Source organism: Pseudophryne corroboree, chromosome 6 (genome assembly GCF_028390025.1).
Source record: "Pseudophryne corroboree isolate aPseCor3 chromosome 6, aPseCor3.hap2, whole genome shotgun sequence".
NCBI lineage: Eukaryota > Metazoa > Chordata > Amphibia > Anura > Myobatrachidae > Pseudophryne > Pseudophryne corroboree.
Genome location: NC_086449.1, coordinates 56,974,603 through 56,988,500, shown reverse-complemented (window position 1 = coordinate 56,988,500; position 13,898 = coordinate 56,974,603).

The following is a 13,898-nucleotide window of genomic DNA, read 5'->3' as shown; positions in this document are numbered from 1 at the left end:
GGGGAGAGATGGGGGAGGAATGACTATAAATAGGCTGTATCAGGCACTGATAGCTGATGGAGGAGCTGCTGGATGAGTTACTGGTTGGAGAGCTGGCCGGATAAAAGAGTAAAGTCATTTGCAAGAATCTCCAAAGTAAGGTTATTAAATTATACCTGATAATATGTGTAACATAGCTACACATTCTCTATCAATAATGTTGCATGATTTATGTACCAAATAGCTATATCATGTATTCTCCACCAGAGCTGTGATGCCAGTTTGTAATAATATACGTTCCATATCAGTACTATTTTAGCATATGATTAATAGTTTAATATATCTGTATATTCTTATCATATCTGTTAGGACAGTGCAACAATGTGTGTGAATATATATTTCTATGTATTATTTATCATTACTGATTCAAATTTGCACAAAAGTTACTGTGAATATCAGTCATTTTGTCTCTTATTAAATATCTCTGAACCATACTATAATACTATAATAGAACCATACTATAAAATGTTCAGTATATGGTATATGTTGGTGCACAAAGAGTGGACCCATTGCTGCACATGAGAAAATGTATTGTAAAAGACAAAGTACTTTTTCATTATATTTGTTATATCATTACATTTTTAAAACAGTATTCCACCTCTATTACTCTAATTTCATGATTTATTATTGTGTAATCCAGGTTCCAGGAGATAAATGCAGTGTGTTCAGTGTATCCCGAGTACAATATATGATGATAATTGCTTCACAAAGCTGCAAGTTGACAAATCTGCTTTCTCTTTCAGTCTGTCCTCTAATTCCAGGTACTTTAGGTCTGCCTAGTGGATGTTTATTATTTTCATGAATCTTCAGTAATAAGTGCAAGGTTGAGATATTAGGACTTTTTATCCACAGATAGTCTCATTCTTTATTTCTAATTATTCTTTAAGTGTATGGGGTAATGTAATAGGGTGCAGGAAGCTTGAGGTCCAGGGGGGTTTTGTCCTTCAGTGGTCGTATTATAAAAATACGTCAATTCTTGGATGAAATCCCAGACTTCCAGCTTCTTGTACCCTATTACATTTACCTCCATGTCTCTCCCATCTTTTGTCATGTGATTTCAAGAAATTAACCCTGAGGTTAAAGATTTATTGTTTGTAAGACTATTTATCCTCCAGCTATCTATATAATTCCATCAGATATTCTTCCTGCCAAAGTGTTGTATTTCCACTATGGTCTGATGGTTTCAGGGTTGTATCATACCATTATTCAAGCTCCCTTATAGCAAGCTATTCCATCTTGCTGAAATTAGGTCCCTTAGAATTCTTGGCCAATTACTGCTCAAAGTCTCTGGAAACTAGTTTTATCCAAACTTTGACTTCAGAACATATATGGTAACTCTGGGTAAAGGTAAATTTTTCCTGCAGGGTGGATATCTGGTTGGTTGTTTCTATATTCACTCCTGACAGTAGGACACAGAAAGTCCACTCACACTTAACAGTCCCATGGTGTGACTATCACATGTAGTGGGTGTGGTCATATCACATTGTATTTGTAACATGGTTGTGTCTATGTTACCTTCATGCTAAGGACCTGGACGTGACAAAACGAGAAGGCAGGAGAGAACTTCCGCCCTTACAGCTCCTAAATGTTTTCTTCATTCTCCGATCGTCTGGGGGAATTTTTATTTTCTATGCAGCATTGGACCCTCGTGGGCTCGCTTCGCTCACCACGCTTCGGGCTCTGTGTCTCGCTCTGCTTCGCTCGCCACACTTTTCTATTCCAAATAGATTGTGACATGGACCCAGGGGGTTATGGGAAAGGTCCTCTCCACGAAGAGAAACTAGACGCTACCATTGTAACATACTTACCTGCTGTTCCAAAATTGTGGTCTATGGGGAGGGGGTGGAACCAATATGATGCAATGCTATGATAATTGAGTCATTTTGGCCACATTCTTTCTTAAATGTCATTTCATAATAATCCTCCCACACCCCTGTTGCAACACTCTCCCATACACCTATAATAACACATTCCTACCCTCGCTGTGACAAGCTAACACTGCCCCCCTATCCTGGCATTTGTTCATTTGTAGTCTCACTGCTTGGTTTTTGGATTCCTCTTAATCTCAGCAACCTGCTGTTACTCACCTCTCCCACTGATGGTACTCAGCCACTGTGCTCTAGTTGTAGGAGACTAGTCACTGCCCCAGTAGGCTCCTTTTTGTGGCACCTAGAACTGCTTACTGTGTGCCAGTATCTCTGCTGCATCATCTCCCTGCTGGCCACTGTGGTTAGAACCTCCATCCGAGCATTGACGGGGAGCTTGGTGATGGTACAGACAGGGAACATATTAACCTATTAGGCTATTACTGTAGCCCTGTAGGTCATAGAATTATACTGTAGCCTGTGTAGCATCTTCACAGTGACCATGATAGGCTGTGACTATGTGATCCCATTATTTGTGAATACATGAACTCTGAACAGCCCTGTGCATTTATGTTTGTCACCAGAGGCGTCACTCACCTCTTGGACACTTGGTGCGGCGGCAAAGAGGGGGGCGGGCTTCGCGCGAAGGGGCGGGGCTTCACAGGCTGGCATCCATTTTCACTGCTTGAATGACTGGAAAGGGGCGGTGCTTTCTGAGAAGGGGCGGAGCTTCGCGTCCCGACACCCGTTTTTTTAACACTCTCTATCTGACTGGTTGTATCCTGTGAGACCAGGTCAGATAGAGCACTTGCAGGCATGGTCGCATCTGATGCCACCATGCCAGGCAAGTGGTTAATGAAAAAATATTTGTATTAGATTGGTTGGTATGGAGCAATACTCTCACAGCTGATTAGCCAATAATTAGTAGTAGGGACCAATTACATTAGCTAAATTAATTTCTCCATAAACTGTTCACTAGTGTTCCTACTAATTAATTTTTCTATACCTCAGGCTAAACGTATATTGCAGGGTCCTGAATTCATAGCAGTAGTGTCAGCCCTAAATGTTCATTTGTTCAGGATGGAATGCAGTGCTAGATGACCGGAGCTCCGAGATTCCGGCAGAACTCATACATTGTTTTTAAAGTGGCAATAATATACCAGACAAAACCAGGTTGGTTTTGCCTTGTAAATAATTGCTGCAAATAAAAAAACATAAGAGTTCTGCCAGAATCTCGGAGCTCCAGCCGTCTCGCATTGTCTTACATCTGGCCCCATTAGTCCAAGGAGTTATTTTCTTCTGTATGAGAAGTAATATTTATTTGTATAATCAGGTGAATATTCTTATTATAATACAGAACATTGGCCCTCATTCCGAGTTGATCGCACGTAGCAACTTTTTGTTGCTTGTGCGATCAACTAATCTCCGCCTATGAGGGAGTGTATTTTAGCATAGTAGGGCTGCGATCGCTTGTGCAGCCCTGCTATGCTAAAAAAAGTTTCACACAAAACAAGACTAGCCCTAGACCTACTTACCCTGTGCGACGGATCCAGCGATGCAAGTCCCGGCTTTGATGTCAGACATCCGCCCTCCGTTCGCCTGGACACGCCTGCGTTTTTCTTACCACTCCCTGAAAACACCTGGAAACAGTGAGTATCCGCACCAGAACTCCTCCCGCCTGTCCATCTTCTTGCAATTGCCGCTGTGATCACATTTGTCGCTGTAGGCGTTGTTGCCCAGCGATGATCGTCACCAGGAAACGACGCACGTGCGTAATGCATCTGCCGTGCATGTGCATTTCTGGCCCGTTCGCACCGCAGCGAAGAACCGCTGCGTGCGAACGTGTCGGAATGACCCTGATAGCGTTAATAATTAGCCACTATATTGGGTTATAATAATCAAATGCTTTTTATATAAGAAAGTAGTGTGTTTAAATAAAGCTTGGATATATTCTGAACGAAGGTATATGAAAAATAAGCTAAGAAATCTCCATCTTGGCTCTTAGAGAAAAGCTAACATCTGGTATTCATCATGTATTGTCCACGACGACAGAAAATGGCTGTATGCAGTCTATGGAAAAATGTCGGAACAATAAATAGTCTGTGCTAAAGAAATGCTAACGTAGCAGAAAAGAATTGGCAATGTATGAGATGATTATGCTATAGGATTTACTGGATATTGTGCAATGTATGTTACGAAATGAATGGAAAATAACTGTGCCCCCTCCTTTGGAGAGAGAAATGTGAGCTGGACAATTAAAACCAGATGTACACTATATGCCTATAAATATGTGTTTTTTAACTCAATAAAGCAGAATACTTGTGAGACATATCCTGTGCGTTTGTTTCATTGAGTGTTCTCCCAACGCGTTGGCCCCTGCTTCAAAGAGGTGACTTGATAATTGAAGGACTTTTTCTTTAGTGACCAGACTGCGCTAATGAGGCTAGCGCTATCAATCATGGGGGCATCGTTGCCGGGATGACTGACTCAAGAAGAGACGTCTAATGATACTTTCTATTTTGGAAGCGTCCGGCTCTCACAGACTCTGATAATTCCCGGGTGAGTAACCACTGATTGCTTTCAATCATCTTTACTCAAAATCAGACTCTCTGAGTGTCGCTCTAGTACATTATAGAGAAAAAACTTTCATTAATGTCCTTTTTGACCGTCATCATAGTACCCGATTATCTTGTCACACATCCCCTAGACTAACTGAATTATGTTGTATTGCTTAGCTTAAAGGTGTATTGCTTGTTGCAGCTTAAAGCAGATAAGGTGTATTGCTTGTTGCAGCTTAAAGCAGATAAGGCGTATTGCTTGTTGTTGTTTATATGTTTATGTGTTGTATATGTGTATGAATATTTGGGTCAGCCTTCACGGGGACTGTTTGTTTAGCTGGAATTTGGGGTATCACCGGCCCACGGTTACCGCCTCAATGAACAGCTTACTGTCTTGTCTGTGTCACGTATCTGTCTGTTAAACTGTCTGTTTTAAGTATAAAAAAATAAGTGTAAAGTGTATAAAGGTGGTTAGTCCATAAGATCATCAAAGACGGCCCTTGGCATTTGTTATTAGAGGCTTGTCCTGTCTTCTGTATGAGAGAAAAGTCCAAACCTGGCCTTTACAATTGATCAAATCAGTGTTATATGTTGTACAAGTCTAATGTGGTTGAAAGGTTGATTCGAATTTTTGTCAATGCTTTATTAGCACATGCGCCCGCAGAGCAACCAGTGCTGTGTTATGGTACAAAGGAATACCTTGGTTGAAACTTTATGCTTAACTAACCAGTGAATTTTTTGCAACATAGATAAGCATCTCAGCATGAGAAAGGTGTTTTTACAGAATTGTGATTATTGTGGGATGTCATTTAAATGCTCAATTGTTGTCAGTGCATAGAAATGAACCATATCCTTTATGCTTAGCTGATTAACCTACTGATCATTTTAAAATACCAGCAGTGTGTCCAACAAGTTTTCAGAAATGTTAGAAGATTGAATATGGTGTTTAGATTGCATGTATTGTAGATGTGATAGGTTACAGCCAGACAAGTTAAGTTAATTTTCAGAAGAAACAGAAAAAGGAAAGAAAAGTGTGTGTCCAGACAAAGCCTAAGCCAGTGATACATAGTTAACTTCTCGCACATCTAGACATATCCCTCTTCGCCGCAAGTGTATACGGCCACACCCATAGGGCTTAATTACCCCAATGGGAGGGAAAGGGAGTAAGATGGAAACGCGTTCACCTATAGAGATTGTTGTAATGAGAGAAGGGAAGAAAAGCATCAAACACATTGATGCCATTCTTAAAAGGGCCAATTTTCCAAAAGACGGAATATTAGACCCACAAGCTTGGAAAAGATTTCAAGTCCCAGATTGTCACTGGTTACAGAGAAAGGGTTATCTGGACACTGTAAATATATGGCAAACTGTTTCACAAGAAGTTGAAGATGAAAAGACAGTTCGAAGGGAAGATTATCTGTCTGATGTAATGCCACCACCCTATGCTCCAATAATACATAATACCATTGACAGTGGTATACCCACTGAAGGTGTAGCAGGGGGGTCAGCTCCCTCAGTAGTACCAGTACAAGCAGAACAAAAGACACCAGCTGTTACAGGAGCCTTATATCCCTCACTAGTACCAGTACAAGCAGAACAAAAGACACCTGCTGTTACAGGAGGCTTATATCCCTCACTAATACCAATGCATGCAGAACAAAATACACCTGAAAAACGTTATTTAAATGCTTTAAGTTTTGTAGAGAACCCAGAAGGTATGCTAGTCCTTAGAGATGTAAACCAATACCCTGAAAGAAAGTGTCCTGTTTGTGAGAGATGTGTCCCGGAGGGCAGTGAAAAATGTCCATTCTGTGGTAACTGGGCAGACCCAAACTCAGGGCCATGTGAATCACAATATGTTAAAGAAGGGGGTAATGTAAAATCACAAGTTCCGTGGATGTTAAAGAGATTGTGGGATTTCAATAATAGTCCTGATAAAAATACAAAAGCAGTACCTGGTGATAAATACCACGTACTGCCTATCAGAGTTAATAGCCATCCTAATCCCAGACATACAACTGACAGGTTACCTGGTGCTGATGGTTATATTGCAGAATATGTGGAACAGGAACATTACATACCCTGGCTCCCTTCAGAGGTTATGCGTACTGTAAATGACTTACCAGATATCAGAAAAAGTCCAGCTGAATTTGAAAAGAAGATTAAACAAACTACTGTTGTGTATAGACCATGTTGGGTTGACTTAGAACAGATTCTTAAAGCCTCCATAGGAATAGGTGAATATAATAAAGTTTTAACTATAACTACCCAAGCTGCAGATGGTGATAGAGGGGAAATTAAGGCAGCTCCCTCTGAAGCGGACCGTTATACTCTAGCTTCAGGCTTGCAACTGTTATATAGAGTACAAGTCAGGTGTGCGCAGATCAGAGACACTGCCCCAGCTGAACCTGATCTGGTACAAAAAAACCTCAGCATAAAGGAATACTATGACAAATTGTCAGTTAAACAAGAAAATGAAGGATTTCCCATTGCAGAGGCTAATAACGCCAGACTGTTCAAGACCAGGTTCCTTAATGGACTTAGACCTGAATACAGGCAGCAGTTGTATGCTGTCCGACCAGAAGCAAATTTTAGGAACATTACCTCACTAGTAGAAGTCCTAGAATGGATTGAAGATAATGAGAAAGAAAGGAGGGATAAGAGAACTTCCAAAGCACCAGCTGTTACTATACATGTAGTGCAGGCTGCCCAGTCTAACACCAAGCAATTAAGGTCCAAAACCAAGGTAAAGGTGTTAATAACTCCAGGCCCTACACCACAAGAAATGTGCAGGGTGAAGACATGACTGGTAAATGTTTTTGGTGCAAGGTTTCAGCTCATCAGAAGAAGGAATGCAGAAAATACCAGGCATGGCTGAAATCTAAGGACTCTGTCCCAGCCTTCACGGTACAACAGGAATGACTGAATCCTGCTCCGGGGTCCACCTACTCAAGTGACACCTACACTGACCCCATTAAAGGTACTGTTATGCTTACTCTACCTACAGGAAACACCCTAGAATGCCTTTTGGACACTGGAGCAGCAGTCACTGTACTTAAGAAAACTGACGTCCCAGAAGAACTCTTAACCAGCTGACAATGCTAAATTCCTATGTCGTATAAACAACCCTTATGAAGCTAAGAACACTGTACGCTGTTTACTTAAGAAATACCGTAATGGTACGCTATCTGCGTAGCGATCGCTCAGCCGTAGGCGAGACGCTCAAGCGTCACGTTCGCTCACGGCCCAGCGATCACAGGACACGTTATTGGTTTTGTCTAGGGGAAAGATTCGCTATGGCGTAGCATACGCTCGAGACCACGAGGAGGTCACCAGCGATGCAGACGCTCACAACACTATACCTTGATATTAAACCTTATACCGATGAAACACACAGAATACCTTAATGTGAGTACAGGGTGTAAATGCAACCTTGTGTAACCTGACTACCTACAAAGCTGTTTGAGCGTCACCGACGCTCAAGTGAACACTTAACACTATAGTAAATACACTGATACTGGTTTAGGGTTCCAAAGCCTATTATCTGTATTATATCTAGTATACTTGTAAAAGAGTAACACAGTACAAATGATACACTACAATATAACAAAGACTTCCTAACCAAACACCTAACTAAGGGATAAACTACAATGCTATCCTGGTCTAACACAATACAATACAATACTATAATACTACGAAGTATTTAAGAGAAAAGAGGAGAGAGAGAGAGATAGAGAGAGAGAGAGAGAAAGAGAGATATTGGCTCGCAGAAAGACAATGATTACGGAGAGAACTTACGCACAAAGGGTATGATCGCCTGCGCCTCGATATCCAGCTCCCGATTATCAGCAGATAACCGTTGATGAGAGAGTGAGCGCTGGATGTGGTCGGCCTGCCTATTTATGCCCCACACACAATGCAATCTCCTAGTCCCTACAATCCTTCAGTTTATTGGACACAGGAATTCGACCCTGTACTGTAACCAAAGGTCATAGGGTGATTCATACAGGTGGGCTGTGACGATTTCCAACAGCTCAGGTGGGTGGGAAACTGGGTTTCCCGCCGCATACCTGAGTATGTGCAAATCATAGAAATGGACATAAACTTCTTATGTCCATAACTATTCGCACGAGCGATTAATACGCTCCAAACCAACACCGGAATATTGCTAATTAAATACTCTTCCGATGGGTACCAAACACTGCTGTATGACTCCTGTTAGACCCTTCGTGCAATACAAAGAGGGATTCCTCCGCTCAGGGACATCCTATCTAAACCAAACTTACAGAAACTATTGAGGGGAACATGATCTATAAACGACATTAATTGTGAACTTTTGTAACGAATGAGTCGCACGCTACGATCACATAAACTCTACCGTAAATGCGCATACTGCGCGTGCGAGTGCACGCTATTGCGGGTATGCGCTTCCACGGGAGAGCGTACGCATGCGCAGCACGGACCAGTGTGCGGTGCAAATATGGCAGTGTGCATTAAGACATTTTTCTGACTTCGACAGTCCACCCTTTGGCAGTCAATAATAACTGCCACAAAACATTTAAGGAGAAAAATGTAAGTCAGGGGTTAATTGATTTCCATGGTTGGGTAGGGGAGGAGAGAGGAGAAGGTGTGAAGAGGGTATGACCTAGTGAGAAAGTAGAAGCATGTGTGTATGAGTCCATGTTTGGGGGGGTCATGTATCATCGTGCCGTACGTGTGGTAAATCAAGCTTCGAGGTATTGCGAAGTATACATTTGAATTCCTTCTTATCCCGTACTAAGGGTCTGTGGATGGGCTGTCAAACTCTACCGAGCTCATTTCGGCTGTGGTTGCAACAAAATGGGGATGCACATTTTAGTTGATGATACATGAATGGGGGAGGTATGTGGTTGCTGATATCTGTGCCTGTATTCCCTATCGACTATGTGTGTCATTACCTGAGGGTTGTAGAGATGAAGATAAAGAACACTTATGGAAAATGCAATGATATTCTATGTCAGAGAAATGTACATTCGTCGATTGAGGTCTTGATTGGTGTCATTTGCTTGGAGTCTTCTTCTTTGTGCTTTTGCTCATAAATCGTGAGTAAAGCAATCAACGTCCATGGATTTACAAAAAAATGTTGGGCTAGCGTGATTTTAAAGTTCCTAGGGAAACTGGGGTACCCATGGCATTGTCCATCAAAATCTTGTATATCAGGTCGTCTGCTCTTCCTCTTTCCATCTTTCCGTTGTCGGCCCCTTGGCTCATCAAATCCTTCGTCTACGTGGGTCTTTGTACCTCGGAGGAAAACATAGAAATGGGTGAAAGACGGACCGTATACTCATTACATCATTACGTCATGGTTTCTAGCATTGGGTCATAAATCAAATCCAGGTTAATTACAGTTTCCTCACTCCTCAAGCTCATCACTTTCGTACTTTGTTTACACTTCGTCAAAGCCTGCCCGCATCTAAATATCAATCCAATCGATATAACGACACCCAAGATACACAGTAGAAACTTTCCAACATCCATTATGACTCCTTGAGCCCACTCTCCCAAACCGGAGAACCAATTTCGCGGGTTCAACCATGACACCCAACCAGTCAGCTCATTACCTACAGCAACAAGGGTGAGATTGTGTTTTCGACGAAATTCCCATTTTAATTGCAGAATATCATCCATCTTTTGGTCTATGACCTCTACCGGATCCTCGGTACTATTTGTGATATACGTGCAACACTTTATACCGTACTGTGTTGCCAATGTAACACAATATCCGCCTGTTACTGCTGTAAGGTAATTAAGAATCATCCTATGCTGAACTAGTTCTGTTTTATAAGCTTGGAGTTCCCTTCCAGTGTATCTAAACGTGTCATCATACATTTCAGTGATATTATCTAACAAATTGGCGAGTGCGGAAATGTATCTATAATTCATCACACCTCGAGCGGTACGAGTGAAATCTAACGCTACCAGAACCTGAATCCCGGTGGATTCATGGATAAGATCAGAGGCCGGATGCTCTAACCTTTCTGACAGTTGTCTTTTAACAAGGTGCTCGTAGTGAGTGTGAGTATAAGGAGCTTGGGCACCACGGTGTATGTCTTTCATTTTGTCATGTGTTACAGTCATCACTTCAGGCAATACTTTTCCAATATAACACAATCCTTCAGAGTTTGGGGCAAGCCACTTGTACGCCTTTCTCCCGCATATGAAATATGCATCATCGGGGAGAACATAAGGGACGGAGAAGGACATGACCATGTTACAAACCTTCCAGGTGAAATCTCCTGACCCTAATTCTTCCATCTGTCTAATGCACGTATCAGTTTGTACGATATGTGCACAGTATCCTGGTGATACCTCTCCAACTTTAGTAATCCTATTTCCTAAGGTATATCGATACCGAAAAGATTTTCCTCTACTGGCTATGTGGCGTACGAGCTCTGTATCTGTAGGCATTCTATCTGCTCTGTGTGAAAAGGTCATGGTAAGGTTGCTCCATGACACTTCCCAATTTCCCGGTTTTCTAGGATTGGAGATGTTAAAACATATGAGGGACCTATCCACATGGTATTGGTGGAGCTTCAAACTAGGAGGGCTGGAGATGTTAAACCTCCGGTCCACCGGTCTCCCACCACTTAGCTCAAGTACCTCCCCTAACGTTAAAGGAAATGGTACTAGCCCTGATTTGCTGTGACCCTGAGGTACTTGAGAGCATACCCAACAATCGGTCTTGTTTAATACGTTACCCACTAGAGAGTGATAGTCACTCAATGGATGCCGGTCCATATGGATATTAAAACTAGATTGGCATTTCTTTATGCATCCATCTTCAACCAGATTATCACAAAGCCTACAGATACAATTTTCTTCAGCTAACAATCCATCACAATTTCTTCTATCGGATCGTTTTCTGATACTCGCCTTTGCTTGTTGGATTGGTTGATCTTGGAAAACTACACCTCCATCATCATAATCGGAACCCATTCCAGAACCTCTCTCGACCTCTATGGTACTCTCGCCGGAACAGACTGCTCTGGTCAACATCATGGTCAACATCAAAATCCGGATTACAGTCTCTTGGGGCAAGTCCATCTTTGAGGAGGAAATGGAGAAGAATGAGAAAGGGGAAAAAGAAATATCAAGGGAGAAGGGATGGGAAGTGGAGAAAAACAATAAAAGGGAGTGGGGAGTCGACAGCTGCTTTCGATCTTCAAGGCTCAGGTGCCGCCTCAGTCCTCCTGAAACAGACACTCCAGTGATACAACCTCTACCGTCTGTTCCTTATCACGGGACTTCTCTGGGTCAGCAACCTTTTTGCAGTGGGATGAATGGACCCAAGTCTCTCTCTCAGCAACCTTCAATGCTGTGGTGCTAGTCAATAAGACCTGGTATGGTCCTTCCCATCTATCAATAAGACAACCTGAGCGTAGAAAATTTCGTATCATTACATAATCCCCAGGTTCAATGTCATGACAATTACTATCTGGTAAATCAGGAATCACCAACTTCAGATTATCATTTTGACTCCTCAACTGCTTACTCATGTTAATTAAGTACTTTACAGTTACTTCATTGTTACATTTCAAATCATCCTGAGGGTTAATCATGACGTGCGGTTGTCGACCAAACAGAATTTCAAAAGGAGACAGATTAAGAGGGGACCTGGGAGTGGTTCTGATGCTATACAAAACAATGGGTAAAGCTTCTGGCCACGTCAAACCTGTCTCTGCCATTACTTTACTCAATTTATTTTTAATAGTGCTGTTCACTCTTTCGACCTTCGCGCTCGCCTGTGGACGGTACGGAGTGTGCAGCTTACTATCAATACCCATCAACTTACACATTCCTTGGAAGACATCACCTGTAAAATGGGTACCCCTATCACTTTCAATGATTCTAGGGATACCATATCTACATACAAATTCCTGCACAATTTTCTTAGCTGTAAACATAGCAGTGTTTGTAGCTGCTGGAAAAGCTTCGACCCAATTCGAGAAAACATCTATACAAACAAGTACATACTTCAAATTTCTACATGGGGGTAATTGGATGAAGTCAATTTGTATTACTTGGAAAGGGCCGCCGGCAGGTGGGATATGGGAGGGTTCTGTAGGTATTGCCTTTCCAATATTCTTTCTCAGACAGGTAAGGCATGACATTGCTCTTTTACTAGCATGAGAGGAGAATCCTGGGGCGCACCAGTATGCTCTTACCAATTTGCACATCCCCTCCTTGCCTAGATGAGTCAGCCCGTGAGCTGCTTCAGCCAGACATGGAAGGTATGCCCTGGGGGCCACTGGTTTACCATGTCCATCCGTCCAGAGCCCTGAGGACTCCTGGCCATATCCCTTTGCCTTCCAGACTGCTCTCTCTTGAGTGGAACACAAATTCTGCATCTCACACAACTTCTGTGTGTTGATGGTATTAAATACCATCAACTGTGTGGTGTCTGTCCGTATGGGGGTAGCAGCTGCAAGCTTTGCAGCTTCGTCTGCTCGGCTGTTACCAAGGGATACTGGGTCTTGGCTATATGTATGTGCTTTACATTTGATAACAGCCACTCTGTCGGGTTCCTGTATCGCTGTTAGAAGCCTTTTTATATACGCTGCATGCGCTATCGGTGTGCCAGCTGCCGTCATGAAATTTCTGAGCCGCCATAGGGCTCCGAAATCATGGACTACCCCGAACGCGTATCTAGAATCGGTGTAGATATTGGCAGACTTTCCCTTAGCCAATTCACATGCTCTGGTTAGGGCGACCAGTTCAGCAACCTGGGCTGAGTGAGGTGGGCCTAGCGGTTCCGCTTCTATGGTGTCTTGGTCATCTACGACTGCGTATCCAGTACACAAGTCTCCCGAGTCTGACTGTCTGTGACAACTACCGTCCGTGTAGAACGTGAGTTCTGCATCTTCTAGTGGATTGTCACTGATGTCAGGCCTTGCGGTAAAATTTTGGGTCAAATATTCCATACAATCATGTGTATCTTCCTTTGCATTAAATCCTCCTTCCCCATCACTCTCACCTCCCACCCTTTGTGCCTGTCCAGGCACACCTGGGAGAAATGTTGCAGGGTTTAATGCACTGCATCTCCTTATGGTGATGTTTACGGGGGCCATTAATGCCAATTCCCATCTCGTAAACCTGGCTGATGAGACGTGTCTGGTTTGGGCAGAATTCAATAAGGCAGATACTGCATGTGGCGTATGGATTGTGAGGTTGTGGCCTAGCACGACATCTTCGCTTTTCGTCACTAGCAATGCTATCGCCGCAACACTACGCAAGCATGTGGGGAGGGATCGCGCTACCGTGTCTAGCTGCGCGCTGTAGTATGCAATTGGCCTGCTGGCATCACCGTGTTTTTGTGTTAGTACACCTGCTGCGCACCCAGCACTTTCTGTTCCGTATAGTTCAAAGGGTTTCCCATAGTCTGGCATACCTAGTGCTG